Below are 7,453 nucleotides of genomic sequence, written 5' to 3'. Positions count from 1 at the left end.
TTTGGAAAAGTAGCAGAATATAAAATTAACATCAAGAAATCGATAGCATTCTTATACACCAATGATAAACTCACAGAAAGAAAAATTAAGAAAACAATCCCATTTATCATTGCAGAAAAAAGAAATAAGATACCTAGGAATAAACTTAACTACAGAAATGAAGGACCTATTTGCAGAAAACTACAGGTAATTGAAAAAAAGAAATAGAGGAAGATATAAAAAAGTGGAAGCACATACCATGTTCATGGATTGGAAGAATTAACAACATTAAAATGTCCATACTACCCAGAGCAATCTATATATGCAATGCAATCCTCATCAAAATACCAATAATATATTTCACAAAACTAGAACAAATAGTTCAAAAGTTCATATGGAACCAAAAAACACCTTGAATAGCCACAGCAATCTTGAAAAAGAAGAACAAAGTAGGTGGGATCACATTACCAGATTTCAGGTTATACTACAAAGCCACTGTAATCAAAACAGCCTGGTACTGGCACAAGAACAGGCATATAGACAAGTGGAAAAGAACAGAGAACCCAGAAATGGACCCAAGTCAATATGCTCAGTTTATATTTGACAAAGGTAGCATGAGCATACAGTGGAGTCAAGACTGCCTCTTTAATAAATGGTGTTCGGAAAATTGGACAGCTACATGCAAAAAATTGAAGCTAGACCACCAACTTATACCATACACAAGAATAAACTCAAAATGGATAAAAGACTTAAATGTGACCCGTGAATCCATAAAAATCCTTGAAGAAACTGTAGGCAACAAAATTATCAGACATCATACGCAGCAGAATTTTCATTGATGCATCACCTAAGGCAACATAAACAAAGGAGAAAATGAACACATGGGACTACATCAAACTCAAAAGCTTCTGCACAGCGAAAGATACAGTCATCAAAATGGAAAGGCCACCCACTGTATTGGCAATCGTAATTGCCAATGATATATCAGATAAGGGATTAATTTCCAATATATATAGAGTGCTCATCCAACTCAAGAAAAGGAAGACAAAGAACCCAATTAATAAATGGGCAGAGGAACTAAATAGACTCCTCTCCAAACAGGACATACAAATGGCTAAGAGACATATGAAGAAATGCTCAACATTACTAATCATCAGAGAGATGCAAATTAAAACAACAATGAGGTATCACCTCACTCCTGTCAGAATGGCCACCATCAACAAATCATCAAACAACAAGTGTTGGCAAGGATGTGGAGAAAAGGGGACTCTAATACACTGCTGGTGGGAATGCAGACTGGTGTAGCCACTGTGGAAACAATATGGTGTTACCTCTAAAAATTAAAAATTGAACTTCCATTTGACCCAGTGATCCCAGTTCTAGGAATATACCCTAAGAAGCGTGAAACACCAATCATAAAGAAGATATGTACCCCCATGTTCATAGCAGCACTATTTACAATAGCTAAGATCTGGAAACAGCCCAAATGTCCATCAGTAGACGAATGGATAAAAAAGCTGTAGTACATACACACAATGGAGAACTATGCAGGTATAAGAAAGAAAGATCTCTTATCCTTTGAGATGTCATGGAGGGACCTGGAAAGTGTCATCCTCAGTGAAACAAGCCACACAGAGAAAGACAAGTATCATATGACCTCACTTATTTGTGGAATATAATGAACATAACAGTCTGAGGAATGGAGTAGTCCCAGAGACATGGAAGTGGGGTACAGTCTGACAATCCCCAGAAGACGGGGTGGTGGTAGAGAGATAAATCACAGAACTTATATGCATGTATGCATGAATAAAGGTCATAGACAACAATGCTGGGGCCAGGGCGAGGGAGGGGGTGGGAATCAGTGGGGGGGAAAGGAGACACATCTGTAACAAAAATAAATAAATTAATTTAAAAAAAACAAAAACGAATACCATATATACCACAAAAAAATTTTAAAAAAGAAGGAAAGAAACTGACCCTTCCTAGTTAATACAGTTTAGATGTCTGGCTCCTTCTCTTTTGTTAATATCTAACTAACTGTAGCTGTCTACTGTAACAATACCATACCATAGGCTTAACTATTTTTTTTTATAATCATACCCCACAGATTATGTGATTGTTATATGTACAATTATGTTGTGAAATTTCTAAAGAGTACATTTTTAGATGAGTAGAAATATAAGCAGGTGAAATTTACTTATTAAATAAAATATACTGGGAATCATAGGAAGGCTTATTAGTAAATTTTAATCTCTGTTAGTATGATAATTGCATTGGAGTAAACTAACTCAATGGTTTGTGAAAATAATTATTTAAAAAAATATGTTCTCTAATTTAAGTCAGTCAAAATTACTGACCGGCTGCCCTGCTTTCAAGACTTTATATTAGGCACTAATGTGGATGAAATATTTTAGATGGGAAATAAAGATACATATAACTGCAAAACCATGCTTGCTTCTTTGTATACTTTAATAGCTGAACATTACAAGGGGAGACATATGTGGGAGAGATGGAAATAATAATAGGAAGAGCTAAAATATTCCTATGAAAAGTAAGAATAGTTCAGTGCATTCCACAGACATCACAGGGAAAGACATTTTCGAGGTGAAAAATGAGAGCTAAGATAGAGAGTAGGCGTGCTCTTATTTAGAAGTTTCTTCACTGTATCACACTGATTTCAGTCCATTTGTATTTTTCCTGACACTGGGGTCACACACACTGAAACTATTCATTCCTTTGAGAGAAAGCTTTTAATAATTGCTGATTGTGTCTGAGTCTTCTGTAATGAACGAACTTCGGTTCTTTCTTAAATGAAAGTTTTAAGTGTTTCTTAACTGTCATAGTTTTGAATTCCTTTATTATCTCCATTGTTTTCTTCTAAATCAGTTCCAAATTGATTACAGTATTTCAAATGTTGTCAAATGACAAAGCAAAGCTAGATTGCAAGATCTACTTCCAAATGCAAATTAAATGACAATCCAAGATGACAAATCTGTTGCAATCAAAGAAAAAAATAGAAAATTTGGGGGCTTTTATGTATGACTCTGAACTCCCAAGAAGCATGGAGTAAAAAACTGAATGACAAAACCCTAAGAATTCTCACTCGTCACATGTGAAGGGAAATATACTATATGGTGAATAGGCAGCAGAGGAAAACTTGGAGAGTAGAAGCTGCTAAGATTTATGTCAGCCTTTTAGAAGCTCAGCAGAGGCAGAAAATGTTAAGATTACCATTTTCCAGGGGTTAATTCCAAAATGGGAACAATCTAAAGCCTGAAACATTGTGTCTAGAAAATACAATGTGCCTTGGACTATATAATGTAGATACTATGCAGACTAGAGTGGACCATTAACAAAATATTCAGAAAAAAAGTCACATTCAAGTCTAATTCATCTCCAGCTCTCACACATATTTCAAATTTCAGAAAGGAAGATAAAAATACAGTCCTCATCTTCAAGCAAAAGATAAACCAGTCTTGCCCTGGCCAATTTGGCTCAGCGGTAGAGCGCCCGCCCAGTGGAGCAATGAGTGGTGGGTCCCATTCCGATCAAGGGCACGTACCTCAGTTGCAATTCCTCCTGACCCTGGTCGGGGTCATGCAGGAGGCAACCAGTTTATGTGTCCCTCTCACATCATGTTTCTCTTTCTCTCTCCCTCCCACTTATCTGAAGATAAATAGAAAAATATTCTCAGGTTAGGATTAAAAAAAAAGATAAACCAGTCTTAAAGTATTAAGGCTGTCAAAAATAATTCATCCACTTTACAACAAAACATTGAGCATATCTGAATAAAACTGCTCATATTAAACAGGAGCCAGTTGGGGAAAGGCAAAAAACAATAACAAAGAAAAAAAAGTGAGCAGAGAGAGAAGGAGGAAGAGAGGGATGAGAAATAAGCATTCAAAAACAGATGAAGAACACTATATAGAAGAAAACATTCCAAGATAAAGAAAAGCTCCTAAAAATGCCTTGAGCCACAGAAAACTATGAACAAAAATTCACTAAAACACGAACTGAAGAAACAAATTGAGAAAAAATACATTATTTTGGAACTAAAGAATAACAGAATTAGCAAGGAACAGTGATGACATGGCTGAAAATCTATTAATTTTATAAAGAAAAGCCTTGATATAATCCCTATAAATACAGAAAATAAAAAAGAGATTAAAATAACTGGCAATTTTATATATATATAATACATTACAAAAGTAATTAGAGGTCTGAAGAATAATTTCCCTGAAATGAGGACAATCTAAATATATAGATCAAATGGGCACACTGTGACCCAAGAAAAATTAATATAGAATTATTTATATAAACATATTCTATTTAAATTGTACTTTAAAATTTAGAGATTTTTTTATGTGTGGAGGCAGGTATGGGAAATCTCTGTACCTTCCTTTTAATATTGCTATGAACCTAAAACAGCTCTAAAAAAAATTAAGTCTTTTAAAAAGAGAGAGAGAGTTCTCAGTTACTTCACAGAAAATCACCATAAAGAGAGAAAAAAATCATCCCAACAAAAGAAGTCAGCAATGTTCTAAAAAATAAAAAATATGTAGCCACGAATTTTATACCCAACCTAGTGCCTGCTCTTCAGGTATCTGAAATTACTTCCACATAACTTTCTGTTTATGAATCTATCCTTTAATGTTTTAATTTACCTTTTTTTTTGTTGTTGTTCTAGTTACCTGTTTACTGTTTGGAGAGATCTTTATCTAAGGTTAAAATGGTTAGATTTGAGTTGTGGGTAAAGGTGATCTTTTGCTTTTTTTCTTTGAACTTTTCCTGTATTACATGAGTATCTTTAAATTAACATGTATCTTCAAAAATGATAGCATCTAAGATCTCATCTATATAAAATAAAAGTATTATCTACAACATTTTCGATCCTATACTTCTAATAATGCAGTCTAAAACAACTTACCACCTTGAGGATGTCAGACTACATCGTTGTCCTTTTTTCAGCTAACAGTGGCTCAGTGGTTCAGCTAACAGTGAAGAGAGAGGAAAATCTAGAACCCAACCACACCTCTTCGTCTGCCACTGCATAAACACAGTGATCTTCAGAGAAAAATGACTGCTGCTTCACTTATGCCTTTTAGACCCTGTACAGATTCATTTATTGTCCAACTTGAACCTAGAACCATGTAGGGAGTGGAGATCCTGGGAAAAGTAGTTTCAGCTTAAGTAAGTTTTTATGGTTTGTAAACCACATTAGTAGCCTGCTGAATTAATCATAGAAAAGAATGAATACTATGGTGAGAAGTACAGTAGGCTGAATAATGGCCACCCAAGGATATCAAGTCTTAGTCCCTGGAACCTGCAAATATTACCTGATAAAGGAAACAGGTATTTTCAGATGTGATTAAGTTAAGAATAGTGACTTGGGAAAATTATCCTGGATAATGTGGGGCTAAATCTAATCATAAATGTCCATGTAAGGAAAAGGCAGGCAAGATTTCAAACACAGAAAAGGAGAGGAGGCAATGTGATCAAGGAAGCAGTAGCATTTTTGCCATCAAAATTCTATAAAATTTCCTCTCTTGTCTGGCTCTAACCTAAAACTGTATAGGAAAGGGGATACTGGGAAAACCAGTTTCAGTTTAATGAAGTCAATATGTTTGGTAAACCAACACATTAGAAGTCTACTAAGCCAACCAGAGGAAGATTGTATCATGAGCATTATTGTGAGAAAATGCAATGAACGGTGAATAAAGCCAATTTTTACATTTTGTTTATTATGCACCAAGCAATGTTCTGAAAATATATTAATTCACTTAATCTCCACTATAAGGTAGACACTATTTTTATGAAAATTTTACAGATTGGGCAACTGAGATATACAAAAGTTCCATAATTTAAGATCATACAACTCATTAACAGTGGAGTCAAGATTTGAATACAGGGACAGTAGCTCCTTTTTGTTTTTTAAATTATTTTATTTTATTTGTATTTATTGATTTTAGGGAGAGGGAGAGAGAGATAGAAACATTGATGGGAGAGAACATTGATTGGCTGTCTTTTGCATGCCCCCCACTGGGGATTTGGCCCATAACCTAGGCATGTGCCCTGACTGGGAATCAAACTAGCGATCTTCTGGTGCATGGGTCGAGGCTCAACCACTGAGCCACACCAGTCAGGCGAGAATGGCTCCTTTTAAACCATTATATTCCATAGTAAAGAGAATATTTTATTCGCTGTATGTCCTATTTATCTATTGTTGTAAAGCAAATTACAAAAAAAATTAGCTGCTTAAAACAACCATCATTTTTTAAAATCGTATCTCATGGTTTCCTGAGTCAGAAATTCAAGCGGGAAACAGCTGGCCAATTGTTCTGCTCCATGTAGCAAACTGAAGTGAAGTTGTTATTTTTCAGGTGACAAATGAGCTGATCTGGGGAGTCCAAGTTGTGATCACTTACATGGCTGGCATGTTGGCAGGGATGGATGGAAAGCTGGGCTCCATTGGAAAAGTTGGCTAGGGGTCTGATACATGAGAGGAACAGTTGACAGGCTCAGGATAGTCAAACTACTTAAATGGAGAGACAGAACCCCCACAAGAGTGTTCCATAAGAATCTGACGGGTCAAGATGGCGGCATAAGTAAACGCAGTATTGCGTCCTCCCACAACCACATCAAAGTTACAACTAAACTACAGAACAACCATCATTCAATACTGCCTGAAATCAAGCTGAATGGAAGTCCTACAATTACAAAATTAAAGCAGCAGCCACATCCAGACTGGTAGGAGGGGTGGAGGCACGAGAGGCTGGTCCCACACCCACATGTGGCGGATAAAAATCAGGAGGACACGTCGACTGGGAAGGTCCTTCCTGAGGACTGAAGGGTCCCCGTCCCACGCCAGATGCCCCACTCATGGTTCCAGTGCCAGGAAGAGAATCCCCATAACTTCTGGCTGGAAAAACCAGCAGGAACTGAGGCTCAGGGAAGCTGACACGGCTGGAGCCCCAGGCAGCTCCTTAAAGGGCCCGCGCACGGACTTATCCGACTTACTCCCTCTAAGCTTGGAGGGGAGGCAGCTCAAGGGGCACCAGAGACATACAGGGAAGAACTGAGCTGTTTGGCATTGGAGCAAGGGCTGGAGAGGGGTCGTTCTCCAGGACAAACATGCTGTCAGAGGCCTTTGTTCCTTTGGTGAGCCCTTCCCTGGGGCAGCAGACAGTCACCATATCTGGGACTCCAGCAACCTGGCTCACACTGGTTGCCCCACCCTGGTGATTCCCTAAGGCCCCACCCAACCCAACTTTCAGGCCCACCCAAGCTGTTGCCACTTGCTTAACCATAGGATTGGCCTGTCTTGGATCCTGCTTCATGTTTTCCTAAATACATTCAAATAAGCAGCATCTGGTCTCAGCTAGCCCCATACCTCTTGTTAAGTAATACACAGAAACAAACACAGGGAGGCAGCCAAAATGAGGAGACAAAGAAACAGGTCCCAAATGAAAGAACA

This window comes from Molossus molossus, unplaced genomic scaffold, assembly GCF_014108415.1.
Source record: "Molossus molossus isolate mMolMol1 unplaced genomic scaffold, mMolMol1.p scaffold_m16_p_7, whole genome shotgun sequence".
NCBI classification, from domain to species: Eukaryota; Metazoa; Chordata; class Mammalia; order Chiroptera; family Molossidae; genus Molossus; species Molossus molossus.
This window is presented reverse-complemented; position numbering follows the sequence as displayed.